Source organism: Canis lupus, chromosome 6 (genome assembly GCF_011100685.1).
Source record: "Canis lupus familiaris isolate Mischka breed German Shepherd chromosome 6, alternate assembly UU_Cfam_GSD_1.0, whole genome shotgun sequence".
NCBI lineage: Eukaryota > Metazoa > Chordata > Mammalia > Carnivora > Canidae > Canis > Canis lupus.
Window position 1 is genome coordinate 3,528,648 of NC_049227.1, and position 19,304 is coordinate 3,547,951.

A 19,304-nucleotide genomic window follows, 5' to 3' on the forward strand; every position below is an offset into this window, starting at 1 on the left:
GATCTTAAGAGTTCTAATCACACACAAAAAAATTGTAACTGTGTGGGGTGATGGATGTTTACTAGACTTTGCAATACATACAAATACCAAATCATTATGTTATATATGCCAATTACACCTCAATTAAAAAAAAGAAAGAACCACATTAAGAACAGTATTTGGTATCATATTTTGGTATTAACAATATAATGAAGACTTCAGGGGGTCCTAGACCTCTAGGTAACAAGTCCCCAGCCAATTAGTGGCTGCCATCAAACATGTAAAAGTATTATATGATCTGGCCCACATATTTCTTTTAACAAAAATATCAGGAATTTGCCTATTTGAATAGGAAACTGTGTTGCAATAGCAAAGAAAGGGGGAATGTGATAATGCTTGCTCACCAACACGTTTCTCAGGAGAGAAATCCAACTTTATTCTGTCAGAGAAACACCCACAGTCAGATATCATTTCACTAGGGAACCTCAAAATTGCAAGTACTTCATGGATACCAAGTAGAGGCTTACTGGAAAAGAAATTAAATCCTTACTTCAATCCCTACAGTAAAGTTTTTATGCAATTCTAGATCAATCAGGTGGCTTATGCAGTTATCATCACTGCTAGTTCTAGAATATGAATCCCTTGAGGGAGAAGACTGTCTCATATCACATCAAATCTCTTAGAACATCACATTTGGTCCTTGGTAGACATTCAATAGAAGTTTGGATAAACACTGAAATAATTTTTTTTATCTAAAATTCAATATTTTTGAAAATAAAATAAAATCCAATATTTTTGGATCACAACTGTTTCTGCTAATTTGGCAGTGATCAAGTGAATTCTTAATTGCATTTAAAAGGCAAAAGGTCATCCAATACATATATTCAAAAAACAAATCTGAAATCAGAAATCATCAATTTGAACAATTGGGTATGAATAGCTGCTTATTGATACCCTCTCAGACATGACCATGAGAACATTCAGAGTGGTCCACTGTCCCCCCTTCCCATACCTGGAGCAGGTTGACTGAGATGGAGCACTGTGGCCATGATCACTGCAAAGAGACCCATTTCCATCGCCCTCTAATGAAAAGTACTGGTGCTCTCTCTGTAAGGCTAAACTGGACAACTTGTACTGTGTGCTTCCTTAGATGATGCTAAAGAAAGTCTAGTCTTCAACATTTTCTGCGCATAAAGCACAGGGCTCTCATCAAGCTCTCTGTGTCTCAGACACACCTGTGAACTGTTTTCATACCATAAGTTCTACATAGAAAAATGGAACCAGGCCTGGGCAGAATAGAGCTTTTAGCCCCAAGGGTCTCATATGAATAATCAGATGAGGGCAACCTTAGTCAAGTTAGCAAGAATAATAATAATCATATTGTCAGAAAATTTAATACTAAGTGTGCAATCTAGCCGAAACAGAAACAAGAAACAATTTCTATTCTGATGCACACAGATCAAAAAGTGATTGAAGTAACTATTCTCTTCAGTAAAGTACCAAACTAGTATCATTCAGATGCAAAGGAGAGAAGTTAATTATTCAAAATCAGTGATGCCTTGGACTGAATATAACGATTCTCTCCAATGTTTGGGAAAGGCTGACTTAGATTTTCAAATGCATATATTTATTTGATATACTATCAAATGCCTAGCTAGATATTCATGTGCAATAGTTTTGAATGTGGGAGAGCAAATACCTCATTCAGGCAGGCCTGCTTCACCCTTTGCCTGTGTCTCTGCCTCTCTCTGTCTCTCTTTCTCTCTCATAAATAAATAATTATTTATTTATGAGAGAGAGGGGCACTGGGGTAAAGGAGGAATAAATATATAAAGCCTGATCACCATGGATTTAGTCCTAACTAGTATCTCTGTCTCTAGTCTTTCACGCTTTTGCAGGATTGATGACATCTCTAAAGTATGGGTCTAGTCATATCACTCCCTTGTTTGCTACTTTCAAAGGCTATCCATTGATCAACTCCAATTTCTTTAGTGTGGATCCACAAAGCTTCCCAAGAGTCAACTCTAGTACATAAAGTCAGTGATTATAACCATTCTCTGACACACTCTTCCAGGAAGGTAGAAGGAAGTTATGCAGGATATTCTAATCAGACTTCAGTCATTCCCTTAGGGTAGGTTCAATTTCTATTCCTTGCAGGATTTCTAACAAATCAACACGTTTCAAGCTCAAGAAATGTATGCCAATCTCAACAAAGACTCAGTAAGCGTGGTCATACTAATGGTAGCTCACATTTACTACACACGTAACACTGACCAGGTGCTGTGCTCATTAAACTAGACCTCACTACTAAACTAGACCTCACTACAACCCTATAAATTAGGAACTTTGTTCCTCCCACCATACAGATAGGAAATTGAGGGCCAGAGATGTTAAGGCAGTGGTTCTTAACCCTTGCACAGTTTACTGAATCTTCTAGAAAGATTAAAAAAAAAAAAAAATGGACCCCAACCAAAAGCAACTAATTTGAATTTAATCTCAATCTCTGTGGGGTATGTTTTTAAAGTTCCTTAAATGTGACATTAGAATTGAGAACCACTAGGGCAGGTGATGTGCCTAAAATTCCCTAGTTTCTATGATGCAGACAGTCTAAAGTCAGTCTGATTCCAAAGCCAGACAGATGTGTTAAAGAACTACACTCTGGGGCAGCCTGGGTGGCTCAGTGGTTTAGCGCCTCCTTCAGCCCAGGGTGTGATCTTGGAGACCTGGGATCGAGTCCCATTCAGGCTCCCTGCATGGAGCCTGCTTCACCCTTTGCCTGTGTCTCTGCCTCTCTCTGTCTCTCTTTCTCTCTCATAAATAGATAAAATCTTTAAAAGGGGGGGAGGGGAATCCCTGAGTTGCTCAGCGGTTTAACACCTGCCTTCAGCCCAGGGCATGATCCTGGAGTCCTGGGATCAAGTTCCACATCGGACTCCCTGAATGGAGCCTGCTTCTCCCTCTTCCTGTGTCTCTGCCTCTTTCTCTCTGTGTCTTTCATGAATAAATAAATAAAATCTTTAATAATAATAAAAAGAAAGAACTACACTATGTTAAGGTACTTCTCTTAACTTACAAGTCCTAGAACATTTGTTTTTTTTTTTTTCTCTTCAAAGTATGAGCAGGGGGCAGCCTGGGTGGCTCAGTGGTTTAGTGTCGCCTTCAGACTAGGGTGTGATCCTAGAGACCCAGGATTGAGTTCCATGTCAGGCTTCCTGCATGGAGCCTGCTTCTCCCTCTGCCTGTGTCTCTGCCCCCACCCCCCTGTGTCTCTCATGAATAAATAAATAAATAAATCTTAAAAAAAAACACACAACAAAGTATGAGCATGTGATATAGCCTCTCGATTAGTAAAAAGAGGGTCTCTTTAGAATATAGATTATATCAAGTACCACCCTGAATGTGTAAATCAACTTCATGGCTCTCGTCTGACACAGCAAAGAGGGCTCTTTGCTAATTTAATAGCAATTCTCCAAACTGTATCTTCTACAAGTTCTACTTCCCACTGGTCATTGTGGAAGCTGCAATGGACCATAGGATGTTAATCCACCACCATTTAATTAAAGAGGGAGGAGAGCTATTTTCTCAGAAGTCACTAGAAGCTCAGAATTTTCATCAGTGATAACAGGTCAAAAGAAAAGTAAGTTGTATATCTGGGGTAGGAGGAGGCTAAAATTTCTAAAGCCCATTTTAAGATATTCTAGATAGTCCAGTGTCCCAAATTCATTAGAAATCAAATACAGAAACATTTTGTTATAATTTCAGTGCTTAGAATAAAATTCAGGTTCATGGGATCCCTGGGTGGCCCAGCGGTTGAGTGCCTGCCTTTGGCCCAGGGCTTGATCCTAGAGTCCCGGGATCGAGTCCCACATCGGGCTCCTTGCACGGAGCCTGCTTCTCCCACTGCCTGTGTCTCTGCCTCTCTCTCTATATATGTCTCCTGAATAATTAAATAAAATCTTTAAAATAAAATAAAATAAAATAAAATAAAATAAAATAAAATAAAATAAAATAAATAAAATAAAATAATAAAATAAAATAATAAAATAAAATAAAATAAAATAAAATAAAATAAAATAAAATAAAATAAAATAAAATAAAATAAAATAAAATAAAATTCCGTTTCACTCTCAGGCATAATATTCGACACTGGATATTAAGGACATACTCAACATGACAAGAAAGGAAGGAGACAGAAGAAAACATTTAAGCAAATTATAGATAAAGGGGCAAACAGCACAATGGACTGATGTTCTAACCTTTCTTACCTCTGAAACATAATAAGAGAGAATCCATGCTTTCCTCAGTGTGAAAACAGAAGGAGGCTATCAGAATGGGCATGTATGTCTCTGCCATGCTTTCTTATCTATGATGTTCAAGTCCAACTTCCTAGATGCGCAACCTGTGCAACTGCCCAGTGTCCTGTACTCAGGTTTAATGATGATCTGTCCTGGTTTAATGATCTATGGCTTTACCTAGGAGCTTGAGTATCGTAAATGAAGTCTAATGAGACAATGGAACAGCATATGGATGAGTAGAGGAAATTTACATAATAGGCATATCTGCCATTCTTTGCTGCCCCATTTGCACACAGCATTCACGATGCCCAATGAATACAACTGCATAAACATGGGAGCTCACTAAACTCAGGGTACAAGGTAAGTATATTACATATATGATAAAGTAAAAAACGCTGACAGTCCTGGAGGCTGTATTTTCCTTTTGAGCCAGAATTTGGCTTAAAACATAGAAAGGAGGCAATGGTATTTTAAGAATGATGACCTTGAAGAGTCCACACTCTACTTTTAGAAAAAAATATATGCAAACGGGAAGACTTAGAAAACAAAGGAAGAAATGTCTCAGGTCAAAATTAAAATACATCCAATAACAGAGAGCAACAAAAAGTAGAGGTGGGAAGGAGACTAGCAAAGATATGAAGGTGAAAGAGTTCTTGAATAATACTCAACAGACTTTTTCACATCCACGTTATCTAATACATCCAAAAATACCTTGTAGATGCTTAATAAAACCTGGTGGAATTCTCTTTCTTCCAGCCTTCCAAATCTCCCCAATAGTTGTGAAGAATCTCATTTTCGAGTCTTTTGCTTGTGTAATTCAGGGATGAAAACACATCTTCCAACAACTCCTGCCCATGCACTTATAGTACACTGCTTCCAACTCAGATATCAACAGTGGCTGACATACTTCATTCAGAAGTGGTTGTACAGGGGCAGTGACTGTTGCTCACAGAAGGAACTGAGGTGTGTTACAGGCATGCATTGAACCAAAGGCAAATACCTCTTCCAGCACAATACACAGGTATGAGGACAACTCTTCATTTTCCAAGCTAGCAGAGGGGAACACTGGTTCAATTACTCCTAGACTGCCTAATCCCCCTCTTGCTCATATTCAAAAGTCAATCCAGGTAGTGGAAAGAGCAATGGCCCAGAAAGTCCAAGATCAAGATTTAAGTCCTAATTGATCTTATACAACTCATTTCACTGATCAGAAATTCAAATTTCTCATTACAAAACAGGGAGACTATCCATACTGCTCCCTCATAGGTTATCATGAGAATCACATCACAATGTAAGCCTGGTAAAAAAGCAAAGTGTGGAAAAAATGTCTCAGTATCACTATTAAGCTTTGGAGTAATGTAACATGATTTGAGAGAGATTCAGCCTCATAATTAGCTTGCATGTGGAAAAGCTGGGCAGCAGACAGACTCTCATCTCAAATAAAACTCTAAGACAAATGAAGACCTGACTGTCTTCATCATCTACATGTTTATGTTAAGGATCTTCATGCAGGAAGAAACTGTGCTAAAGAAAAGAACTGGTCACAGGTGGTACCTCGGTGGTTTAGTCAGTTAAGCATCTGATTCTTGGTTTGGGCTCAAGTCATAATCTCAGGGTTGTGGGATCAAGCTCCAAGTTGGGCTCTACATTCAGTGCAAGTCTACTTGGGATTCTCTTTCTCTCCCTTTGCCCCTCCCACGACTGGCACCAGCGCTCGTGCTCTCTCTTTTTCTTGCCTGTGCTCATCTCACTTAGGACTACATAGCAAAAATCTTCTGTTTTTCTTAGCTAACTTCTTTAACTTCTCCTGTCTGTGATGCTTCACATCTTTTTCTTGTTCAGCATGTTTTTCTTCCCCCTAAAATAAAAAAACAGGAATGATTTGAAATAGGCAGCATTGCCAGAATATAAGCAAATGGATATACAGGATGTTGGTTAAATTTGAATTTAGATAAATAAAGAATTTTTTAAGCCTAAGTATGTCCCATGCATACAATATTTGGGAATACTTGAAATTTGTATCTGAAATTTGCATTTAGGTGGACATTCTGTATTTTATTCAGTAACAGATGACTACTACATAACTAGCCACTACATAGGCACATATTTAAAGTAAAATTTCATACATAAGAAATTTTTTTTAAATGTTATAAAGAACTAAATCTAAGTTTTTTTTGTGTGTGTCTGTGTCTCTCTCATTCTCAATAACATAACATAACATAACAAAAAATAAAATAAAACTCGTCACAATTTAAAGGAATATTCTACTCAAGAACTTTAACATTCAACATTTGATACATGCTTTATCACGTGTCATGCACAAAAAGCAGATACATGGATGTATGGCCTTATCTCAGAAATGAAAAACATCTTGTCAGGAAGCAGAAAGACAAAGCTGAATGGCCAATAGCCAACAGGAGCTCAAGGTTAAGTAGCATAAAGAGATTTATCTTACTTGTGAACTTTACACACAGACTGTTTTACAATTTTTCCATAGCAAGGGAAATTTTAGGGGTATGTAACATACCATAAACTTAGATTTAGGGGGATCCCTGTGTGGCTCAGCGGTTTAGCAAGTGCCTTTGGCTCAGGGAGTGATCCTGGAGTCCCAGGATCGAGTCCCACATCAGGCTCCCTCATGGAGCCTGCTTCTCCCTCTGCCTGTGTCTCTGCCTCTCTCTTTCTCTGTGTGTCTCTCATGAATAAATAAATCTTAAAAAAAAAAAAAAACTTAGATTTAGTTCTTTATAACATTTAAAAAAAATTTCTTATGTATGAAATTTTACTTTAAATATGTGCCTATGTAGTGGCTAGTTATGTAGTAGTCATCTGTTACTGAATAAAATACAGAATGTCCACCTAAATGCAAATTTCAGATACAAATTTCAAGTATTCCCAAATATTGTATGCATGGGACATACTTAGGCTTAAAAAATTCTTTATTTATCTAAATTCAAATTTAACCAATATCCTGTATATCCATTTGCTTATATTCTGGCAATGCTGCCTATTTCAAATCATTCCTGTTTTTTTATTTTAGGGGGAAGAAAAACATGCTGAACAAGAAAAAGATGTGAAGCATCACAGACAGGAGAAGTTAAAGAAGTTAGCTAAGAAAAACAGAAGATTTTTGCTATGTAGTCCTAAGTGAGATGAGCACAGGCAAGAAAAAGTAAACCTTGTTCTAGAACCATAGTCCCAAATCCGTTAACTGGAAGGGAGTTTAGGCAAGGGCAAGAGGCCAAAGAGGAAATGGTTCATCAAACTGAGAACCACACCATCACTGCCCAGGGGAAACCAAAATGGGGAAAACCACCACAACCATAAAGTAACAAATGGATGCTTCTGAAGTCCAAGAATGTGAACAGTGCTTTTTAAAATAAAACGACTCCCTCATGTTGGTTGCCCAGTTTACTCCTATTGAATGGGATTCAATATAACCCACTTATTAAAGCATCTCCACATATACTGCTCAGACTCAACTTAAGTAGGGGAGTAGAGAAGGCAATCGCAAGACCCACCCTTCTGACTGACTCAGCCAGGCAGCCCAGGAACAAGGGATCACAATCTCCCACCAGATCCCGAGGGCCTGCTTACCTCCTAGACTACATCTCTACAATCAGCTCAAGAATCAGGATTTTCCTTTCATAGCAGAGAAAAGGTTCCTGATCCTGAGACCACTTCAGGTGACCCACAACAGAGCAGATGAAAGGAGACTACTAGTGAACACAGCTCCCACTGCTCCTCCATCTTCTTTGAAAAACTGGCCAGAGTAGGTCTGAGACCATGAACAGAACATGCTGAACGCTAAGCCTGGCTGAAGATCCCTGTCTCCAAGATTTCTTTATCTTGCTCCAGTCTGTTAAAGAACCACTTGAGCAACCCATGAGTCCCTCTTTCAGGCTGACACAGTCCCACCACATGAAGCATCAAGCATCAACAGAGGCCAACAGTCACAAATCCTAGCCTGTTTGCCCACCATGTAAGCACTCACGAGACACATGGGATTAAGGCATTGTTGGGCAATCCCAATCCCAGACTACACTAGGAAGCCTGCAGGATAAGAACAAATCCTTCTATCTCCGTTCTCTCTTTTTTTTTTTTTTTTCTCCATTCTCAATCATAGCCAAAGCTGCTCTAGCCCCTGTGGTGTTACCTTTCTAACCATCATGTATTGTGACAGAAGACTGAAAAAAGGCCTAAAAAATTACACTAGAACCTCATTTCACCTGGGTTTCTCAAACTAAGGATGCTCTGACACATGTTATATGAGAAGGCTTGTTCTATAATTTATTTTTCCAATAAGTACTTCCAACACCAAAACAAAAAAAAAAAGTACTTCCAACACCATACTGAATACAAACTTAACAAACCAAATTCTATGATGGTCCCTGCTATCACAGCAATTATAATCCACCAGAGAGCTAAGATCCTTAAACAAACACCTGCAGTATGTGACAGGTAGCCTAACCAAGTATAGTGACCACTGACTCCTGGAGCAGGGAGAGTACGCACTAGTGGGTAATCATGGAAGATTTCCTGGAAGAGGCATCTGAGCTGGGCTTTAGCTAGGGCAGGATTTGGAAAGGGTGGTATGAAAGAATGAGGAAAACAGAACAAGCATCTATAAGGGGAGAGTTAATGAAAATAAGCCTGGGTTGTTGAAGGAGGGAAGGCACTGCTTAATCACATGCCTAGGAAGTTTTGACTTACCTGTCAGGCAAAAGGAGGCCTTAGAAAGCTGTGAACAGTATGTTGCAATAAACATAGAGCTATAAGAAGGTTTTGGGGAAAGATACCATGACCACAAGAGCAGTTAAGATGCTACTAAAACCGTGTGGGTGATGTGTAATGAGGATCTGAATAAAGTAGGCAGCAAAAAAAAAAAGGGGGGGGGGGGATTAGGAACTCAAGAGAAGCAAAGAAAGGGAGAAGGCTACAAATACCAGTAAATTTTTTTAGCCAGAATGACCCAGAAAATGTAGGGGCCATTACTGAGAAGTAAGAATGAATTTAAGAAAGGGTACATTTTATCCAACACACATTTATGTTCTATGAAATTTCCAGAAAGAAATATATGGATATGGAGTTGGGAAAGAAATTTTTGACTGGAAATAAAAATTGGGAGACGTTAATGGCATTTCGATAATGTGCACTGATGAGGTCTGCAAGTAAGAAGAAGAGTTAGTAAAATAGAACTCAGGGTAGTATGCACAGTTAGAGGGGGTTAGAAAAAGAAGTAAGACCAGAAGAGAAATGGCTTTAGCAGGAGACATGGATAAAACAAAAGAAAACTGTGATGTCTTAGAAGCCACAGAAAACATTTCAAGGAGAGAACCATTAACCCTTGTCAAACATTACAAAGACTTTTTGTAACAAGAGAAGAAGAATGAGAAAGGGTCCATGAACTAGGGGATTAGGTCTTAAGTGACATTTCATCTATATTGACATTCATGACCAGTGTGGATGCCCCCTAATAGTAAGAACTCTCTGTGTTTGAAAAACATTTAGAAATTCTGTACAGTACAGAGATTACAGCATCAAAAAACTAACAGTAACTCAGGACATACTGGACATAGGTCTAGACACTAACCGGAAGCATGCCTATTAACCATGAACGCCAAAGAGCATATGCGAGTCCCAGCCCGAAGACTACATAAATCAATGCTGTCACACAGAAACCCTTCCCACCTCCACCAAGCTCCCACTCCCCACTTGCTGCTTTCTCCCACCTAGAAGTCACAACCATTAAAGCACAGCAGTGCATAGTCAAAATTTATAATTCTTAAAAACAGAGAAAAAAAGGCTGCCGTACTATAATATTCCACATGCAAGACATAAATCTTTGTTCATTCATGTCTGACTGAGTTAAAAAAAAAAAAAGAAAAAAAAGAATTGAAGGCAGATATATGAACTTCCTATCCACCTCACAGGATATTTGTAATATAGAGTAAAACTTACATAATGTGTGTACAGAAGAGCAGATGGGTCTTCCAATAAGTGAAATATGATCCTACACATTTTTTTTTCCTTTCCCACTACACTTTTAATTCACTGGTTGCCTTGTCTCTTTCCAGGAATATTCTCTTTTTATACTCAACTTCCTTTTATTTGAGTAGATCATTAGCATCATCACAAATCATGGCTTCAGTGCCAACCCAATAGCATTATGCAATTTACTGCATGGCACCTAGCATTAATGTCCCTTTTATCTGATTTGAGGAATCATTATTTCAAATATTTTAGATAAAAGATGTTTTCCCTCCCAGTATATAGAATGATAAATGGTTTGCAAATAAATGTGAGTGTCTCCACTTAGTATGCCAACGAGTAAACAATGCTCCTGCTGCCAGGGCTCCTTTTATTATTTGAGTCCTGAAGAAAGTGTTCTGCAAACAGCATGGCTGCAAGATGACATCTGTGTGTTCATTAATGCATCATTTCCTTTGCACAGAAGCCCCACAACTGAAATTTAATTCTAATCTTTAATTGAGCAAAATTGCTTTCAGATGACAAATTAAGGAGAGGGAGCCACACCCTCACACAGGGCAGCAGCAGGAAGGGAGAGCTGTGTGATCCCTTCTCCCCAACACAGGAAACAGGAAAAAAAAAAAAAAAAAAAAAAAGAGCGTGAATTGATTTGCTCTCACTTGGCTGTACTGTGGAAGAAAAAAAAAATAAAGAAGAGGAAACAATTTGCTCTATTACAGTTATTTCCTAAACAAAGTGAATGTGGGAGTATTTGAATTTAAAATCTCCCAGCAATCTACTCAAAGTTGGAATAAAGTACGGGTTATTAGAGACATGGCACCTGCTTGATATGCTCTAAATCCTGGCTGAAGGCAGAAAGATCTTTTTGGGCTTAAAAACTGTAATGCCTAGCGGGGGTAATTATTTTACTTGGGACTAAACTCCCACCACTACACTACACTTCCTAGTATCAGACCCACTGCCCAAGTCAGCAGTCAGAGTCACAGGGCTGCAGACTGCAGGCCTGAGTGATCCCCAGGCTTGCAAGCACCCAGCACAACACAGAAGCCAGAAGGTTTTTTGGTCAGCCTCTCCCAAGATGCTGCTGGACCTCATGGTATAATGGTCTTTTTTATTTTCCACGGCTTTATTTCAGCGCACCCACATTGCACTAGGCTTGGTGTGGAAGCACACATACAGCCTCCCAGCTCTGCAGCAAGGCCATACTACTTAATCCACCTGTGGCTACTGCAGTAGACGCTATAATTAGGCACAGTCTTAATCTAAACTTTTCCTATTTTAAGTCATGCACATAGCAATACATAGGATTCAGAATAATTATGGAAGACATAATTTCTGTCAGTGTCCCTTAAATTTTGGGGGAATCATAAAACTCTCTGAGAACATGAGAATCTCACAGACACAACCAAGTCTTAGAGAAATGCACCATTACTGAATTTTGCAGACCCCCTAAAGCCAATCTCTGCCTTATAGAGTTATATGAATACATGCATTTATTCATATACATATACGTGTGTACATACACAGGTACATACATGCATATACATATATACACAAATGTACCCCACCACACCTCCAGACCTCTAATGTCTTTGGAAGACTCAGTGAATATATGTGGTAGGACTGGGTTGTCCCAGAGCAGTGTCTCAAAAGTCCCTTCACTAAACAGACAACTTCCTAACTCAGAAGGCATTATGCCAAGCAACCTTTTAAACAGCTCAAAGCTTGGCAACACCAAAAGAAAACAGGACTATCCATTTAATACCAGGCTCTAGACTTTGCCCTCAGATAATTTTAGACAGAATCCAGTTGTCTTTTCACATCTTGAAGAACAGTGGGAGTAGACAATACAGGGTGACTGGTCACATGCCAACAGTGACCTTTCTAGTAGCCTGGAATTACGTGCTCTTCTCCCCAGGGAACTTTAAGCTCTCTTCCAGAAAGAAAAATAAATCACATAAAACCTCTAATCTACTCTGAGGAGACAGTAACATTCTACAGAAATGACCAAAATCTCATGCAAAACTGTGTAAGGGGAATCTTCTGACCACCAAAACAAGTAAAAGGGATTACTAGAACTCCATTCAGGGAAAATTGGAGCACTGAGGAGTGTCTCATCTTACCAGACAAGTACCTTTGTCTTTAGCTAGGCTATTTTACAACTCCATAAGCTGTTTATAGATATGCAAATAGCTTCTCTCCTCTAGAAGAATAGCCCTGCCCCTGCTAGAGTCAGCTTTGTGTTCCGGTGACATTTGTTTAAAGACTTTATTTTTTTTTTATTATTTATTTAAGAGAGAAACCACTTGAGCATGAAGGAGCAAGGGTGGTACAGGGGGTGAGGGAGTGGAAGAGAGAATCTGAAACAGATTCCTCACCCACCCCAGAGTCTGACCAGGCTGGATCCCAAGACCATGAGAGCACAACCACAACCAGAACCTAAAGTCCAACACTCAACCCACTGAGGCACCCAGGGGACCTCTTGACATTTTTTTCAACATTCCTTTACTCCATATAAATTTGATTCTCTGGCTTCTCATGTGAACCCTAAGTAACATTTGCCAGTTCTCTCATGTAATAAAAAATTTTAAAATTTTTTAAATATGTATACATTTAATATCTATCTGCATGAAAATAATGATTTTACCATTTTGAATATTATTCTTTTAACTATTAGAAGTTACAAAACTTGGGGATCCCTGGGTGGCTCAGCGGTTCAGTGCCTGCCTTTGGCCTAGGGAGTGATCCTGGGGTCCCGGGATCAAGTCCCACATCCAGCTCCCAGCATGGAGCCTGCTTCTCCTTCTGCCTGTGTCTCTGCCTCTCTCTCTCTCTCTATGCCTATCATGATAAATAAATAAAATCTTTAAAAAAAAAAAAGAAGTTACAAAACTTGTATCTAAGAATAAAACTTGTCTAGGATTCTGAATTCTAAAGGACATTTTTCCAAGGATAAACATGAGGAGATAACAGGACTTCAAGATGAAAAGCCAGTTAAGGAAATTGCATCATCCTTTCCAAACGACACAATTTTTAATGTTCACTACAGGAACCCCAAAATGAGTTTTCCAAAGGTCTTTTTAAAGAGAGTGTCCAAAGTTAAATTCAGAACTATGTGTGAGACTAAGTAAAAACCTTGATTATGAAGCACACAACTCAAGGAAACCAACTCACGTTCCACTAAATAGCACACAGCAAATCAACCTATCACCCAAAGTCTAAACAAGTTTTCCAGCCATCTTCTGAGACAGAAAAAAGCTAGCAGATTAGCCATATTGTTCTCTTATCCACATCTTTCCTCAGAAAGTAAGGAAACCAAACTTTGGGACTGGTAATTCCAGGAGACTCAAAGGAAAGCTTCAGAGGTATTAAGAAATAATCATTTATCTGAATTAACATTCCACTCCAGATGAGGTAATTAATTAGGCAAAAGAAAACAATCCTTAGTACTTTGCTCTGATAATTAACAAACGTTAAATCTGCCATTGGTAATTTACTACACTGGGAACAGAAAATTTCAATTGTTCAACCTCAACCTGCAAGCCTTTTATCTCCTTGCAAGCTTTTTTCAATAATCCTTTATCAGCTGACATTAAGGAAAGTACAAAAGCGGTGGGGCACTGCTCAAGATGCTTACTTAACCTTTATAACTGTGAGATGGTACAGTATGTGCATTCTTCAAAGTGACAGACTGCTTTATAGGGAACATCCGCAGACAAGAGAAAGCAGCACCATGTTCATCCACAAAAAGAGAAAAGCATCCTCCCTATTTTCCCAACCACTATGCAGCATACCCTTATAATTCTGTTAATCCCTGCACTAGGAGACAGCCAAAATCCATTTATAGGTTCAAGCACTGCTTTCAGAATACGGTAAAACTCTGGGGGTGGGGAGGAGTAGCAGCATTGCTTCCCACTTCCCTCCTAGAAATCAAAGGTAAAGACATATTGAGTCCTGCTTTTTTAGTAACTTGAAGCCCTGCATAAAAATCTGCTTAACAGCTTCAGCCTGGGAACCATTTTTTTTTTTTTTTTTTTTTAATGAAGTTGCATTGCCTTTGAGATGGGTCTTGTTTTTGGTGTTGCCTTACTTATATTTCCAGTGAGTCAGTCACCAGGGCTTTGAGGGCTATGCCCAATGCAATGAGATATGGGCCTTTGACTTAATAAAATCATGAAATGAACTTCTGAAGTTCTTTCAGAGGAAAAGTGGCATCATAATGTCCAATATCATGGCAAATATCATGTGACCTAAATGTGCTTTTCTATAAAGCACTGCCACTACAAGAAATAGCACTATCAGGACCCTCTGAAAAGAGACATTCTACGGGTGTTGGCACCTAGCTTCTGGTGAAGCAATGACAGAGAGTGCTCACTTTAAAGAAATCCAACATTCTGTTGGACTTATGCATGAAAAATTTAACCAAACCCCTGTGTTTGCTATAGCTCTTTACAATTGAATCTGAAGCAGGAAATAATGAGGAAGGAGCAGTATGGGGAGAAATGGAGCCAGTGACAGATGGATCAGCTCTCAAGGTAGAAGAGCCTTGGTTCCATGATAAATTGTGGTTACAGTGCATATGTTGGGGTGGAAAGAGCCTGGGGTGATCTGGCTGATAGTGACATAAAGGTACACATATATTAAGTTTTATCAGGCTATCCCTTAAGATTAGTGTAGTTTGAGGGGGAGCCTGGGTGGCTCAATGGGTAGCAACCGCCTTTGGCTCAGGTCATAATCTCAGGGTCCTGGGATCAAGCCCCAGGTCAGGGTCCCTGCTTAGTGGGGAGTCTGCTTCTCCCCTTCCCTTAGCCCCCCACCCCACCACTAATACTCTATTGCTTGCTCTCAAATGAATATTAAAAAAAAAAAAAATTAGTGTTTTTCATTCTGTGACCTCTCTAAAAAAGCTAGTAGTTCAGACTAAGTTTTTAGTCCCTAGGGTAAAAAACAAGGTGCTCCTAGTTTACCATTTAGGTATCTTCATGGTGTAGTAGAAGGACCACACCACACTGAGACTCAGAGCATCAGGCTCTGGATCTCACTAGTGGTCTGTCCTTAGACAAATGACTTCCTATCTGTACACAGATCATCCTACTGAAAAAAAGTGATAGGTAACCCAAAACATAGGATCAAGGGGCCCTCAAACGCCAAATGAACCAGCCCTTAGAACAGTCTGTTAGGCAGGAGAATATTCTGTAACATTTCTGAGTTGGAACATCTCAGCTGTCTCTTGTCTCCCTCCCCCCCCACACCAATTGCTCCCTGTTGCTTATACCTGTCCAATTCATTCAATTATGCTACCTGTCTAGCCCCAGGAAATGTGTGGATTTGGGGGCTCTGTCTCAGATCCTCAAAGTCACTTCCAGGATTAAAACTCAATGATTTAAAGTTCAGATACTCCAATAAGACTTTTTTCACTCTGGCCCTGACAGGCTTAACAGAGTAGGGGAATTTAACAGAGTAACATTAGATCATGTATTTCAGCTTGTCTAAGAGGTCAGCAAACTCTCAGGTCAGTTTTGAGGATACATTAAAATAAAGTTATCCTGCAAAACAGGATACATGGAAGCTAACAATTTTTTTTAATTTAACAATGAGCTTTAATATGACCACAACATAAAGATCTTATATCCATTGTCTCTTTTCCTCTACTGACTTCTTTATATCTACTTCTGTTTAAAAAATATTTACCCACTGAAATATTTTTAAACCTCCTTTGTTTCTTTTGAAAGCACAAAACCCTCAACTTCTATCCAGCTGTTAACAGCTCTTGGTCTCATTTTGTAAATGTTGGTAATGACTGTCTTGACAAGGTTCTCTGCTTCAATGAACACAATTTTTGGAATGATGAACATGCTACAAGCTTGGACCCTTTCTAGATAATATTTAATATAATCGTCCTATTCACGTGATAACTCCAATGATTTCCAGGAAGTTAAGTAAAGCAGAAACAATTAATACCTACATGATATCCAGTTCATACAAGGCAGTGTCAGGGCTAAGAGAATAAATCTAAGACTCAGTCTCTGACTCTACAGGGCCTAAAATAGGTAGCCAGACCAATTCCTCTTGACCTCAAAGAATAAGGCAGGCAGACCAGTTTTTACTCTGCGAACTTTTTTTTTTTTTTTTTTTTTAATTCAAGGGCTGCACACCAGGTATTCACATTCTTTAGTACCTTCACTTCTCTTCTTCCTTCCCAAGGCTGCACTGGCTCCTGGCCCCCACGCCTTCTAACTCCATCAGAGTACCACTGGGAAGGGAGGAAAGAGAAAGTACAAGTCTATCCGTCCTATTCTCAGAATAAAGCAGCTCAGCAGGTGACGCATTTGAACCTAATGGTTGAAACAAGATTGAGGACCCACCTTGAAATTAAGCAGAAAGACGGAGAGAAAAGACCTTGAAGGTCACCATGTCCAACCTCTTTTCAGAGTTGAAGAGGTGACTATCCCACCAGGACAAGTGACAGCTCTGATTTAACTGGAAAAGTAGTGTATATCCAACAAAGTATTGCAACTTTTCAGCTCCAACCTCATTTTTTTTTAAACTATTACTGTTAAACCCACCACAACCCACTGATATCCCGGTGACTATTTTGACAGTAGCAGCAACAATCAAAACTTCTGCTACCCTGAACATATGAAAATGGTATTTCATACCAACCACAGGCAGGCCAGGCCATGCACTCTGTGCTATTTCCTGGAAGTGATGATAAATTTGCACTGAACTATTTATACGCTAGATCCTTGTTTTGGACAACTCTCTAAGAAGGCTGTTTGAGGGTCTGAGGAGGAGACAATGGATCAATTTCAGCTACTACAGCCTTAATCTCGGAGGATACTATGTGAACTTTTATATAATAAACTAATTATCTGTATCTCCAGGGCAATAAATAAACAAAATTTCAAGCACTCACTAAAACCCTACTCCTCCCTTTAAAGTATTAAGTAAAAACAATGATAACCTGCCCTAATATCAGTAAGAAGACAGTGTCTGTCTTATCATTGTCTCCAAGAAGGTTTGGCAGACAGTCTTTGTGCCAGAACTGTGAGGGAGAAGTTAAGACAGCAAAGACAAGCTCACTGTGATTTGGCTGTGTCAGCAGGGCCCTCATTTGCACAACACTGTCAAAACAGGCAAATAAAAACCAACATATAATAATCATACCTCTTAGGGCTCATTTCCAGGGCTGCCTGTTTTGCTTTAATGCAGCATGCAAGAGCACGGATTTCATTAGACATTCCAAAGGGGTTGCTTAGCTTGAGGGAAGAGAGGAGGAGCCCTCAGTGTTTGTCTGAATAGACTGCACATGTCTGACTCTCGACAAATCCATCATTCCAAGTGCCTAGGGCCAAAGGAACTAGGCAAAGGACTTAAGGATTACTGGTGAACAGATATAAACAGGAAAAAAACAAAACAAAACAAAACAAAAAAACCTCATATATCCTATCCTCTGGAGCTCTGAAGTCCTAGCTTTAAAGGGAAATAGCAGTTCCTCGAAAAACAGAAATGTGGGCATTTCAAATGCTTGTCAGTCCATGTCCACTGTGTACAAATGTCCCAATATACCACCAATCTAAGGCAATAACCAACAAAGGAACCCATGGAATGTTCCAGGGCTAACACTCACTCAGTTGATCCAATTGTATATACTGAAGAAACAAGGGTTACAGCAACAATGAGATCATATTTAGATGACAACTTATTGATCACAAAACACTGTCCTATGTGTGATTTCACTGATTTTTTATGTTTGATGTGACTCAGTATCCAATTGAAAAAATTGACACTGAGAGTTAAGGGACTTGACAAGGACATGCAACTGTTTAGTGCACTGGGCTTAGATGAGGGAACTAGGAGATGAAGGTCAATCAAAACTGGAAACCCAAGAGTATGGAGGATCTCCTACATAATACATAAAAGAGTGACCAATGCCAAGGTGACGTACAGGGAGGGAACAGCCGGAATAAAGATTAATCTTAAGGCATTAGTCTTTCATAATAAGGATGTGAGAGACTGACTAAAAATTGAGGAAAGAACACAGGAAATGTGTTATTAAAGTATACTTCTCAAAGCCCAGCTCCCAACGCCTGAGCCCTGAGGATCACCTCCCTACTGGTTGGGGTTCAGGCTGAGGGAAGGAGCCTCCAAGTGGGCCCTGGGCAGGGGAGCACAGCTTGCTTCCTTGGGAGTCGGCCTACTCCTGAAATGCCCATTTAACTGTTGTGGCTCATATCAGGAGGGCCATCAAGAAAATTAACCATATAGAATAATGAATTTCCTAAAATCTAGGAAGTGAGAAATGGCTTAAATAATCTGGAACATTCAGGCAGGAAACACAGAGAAATCTGATTTGACTCCATCCACTGAGAAAAAAATCACTGGGAAAGCCAAAGACTAGCTAGTAGTCTCTCAATCAAAGGAGGGATTTTTTTTTTTTTTTTTTTTTTTTAGATGAAAGCTGTCCCACAGTGAAATGAGCCAGAAGAAGGGCCCCAGGATTCCCTAACTCTGATGACCTAAAGGAGAAGCTGGCTGACAAGTTACTGAGAGTGAAAAAAATAGAGGCTGGAAGCATGGATGAGGGGCCCTCACAGCAAAAGCCCATAATTCTCAGCCCTTCTGTTTCCTTTTAATAAAAAATAAAACCAAAAATCATCTATCTACCTAAGGCGTTCATTACAAGTCTGGAGTTACAGAGACTGTGACCAACATTTGAAGTCTAAAAAACAAAGCAATGTGAATTAATGAAACAATTCAAATCTTTACCTAGTTCAACTAGGGACCAACTATACTAAGTGCCTGGAGTATCTACAACCAGAGTTGAGAAAGCTGAAATCCTGCAAAAGAAGAATTTTGGATATATACAGGATTAGGATGAAACAAGACTGCTAGTGTTCATACCATCTCCTTAGATAGCAACAAAAAATATCAGTCATATAAAAAGGACCCAGGACTCTGAGTTAGAAGGCTGAGCTCTAGTCCTGCGTTGGTCACAGAAAGGTGACAGAAGTCACTTGATCGCTCCAGATTTCAGGT

General features: G+C 39.3%; 1 protein-coding gene and 1 long non-coding RNA gene across 10 annotated transcripts in view; both read right to left on the bottom strand.

Annotated features, from left to right (window-relative positions):
- AUTS2 (activator of transcription and developmental regulator AUTS2) overlaps positions 1-19,304 on the bottom strand; it is a 1,128,325-nt gene that overhangs the window by 861,378 nt on the left and 247,643 nt on the right. The gene's annotated exons all lie outside the window — the stretch shown is intronic.
- LOC111096179 overlaps positions 6,011-19,304 on the bottom strand; it is a 69,673-nt gene continuing 56,379 nt past the window's right edge. The window contains exons 3-4 of one of the 2 annotated variants that reach the window (XR_005360506.1): positions 16,444-16,518; positions 6,011-6,132 (exon numbers count right to left, since the gene is read on the bottom strand). This is a non-coding gene — a long non-coding RNA (uncharacterized LOC111096179). The remainder of the gene's footprint in view (positions 6,133-16,443; positions 16,519-19,304) is intronic. The other variant, XR_005360505.1, reaches the window with a different exon arrangement.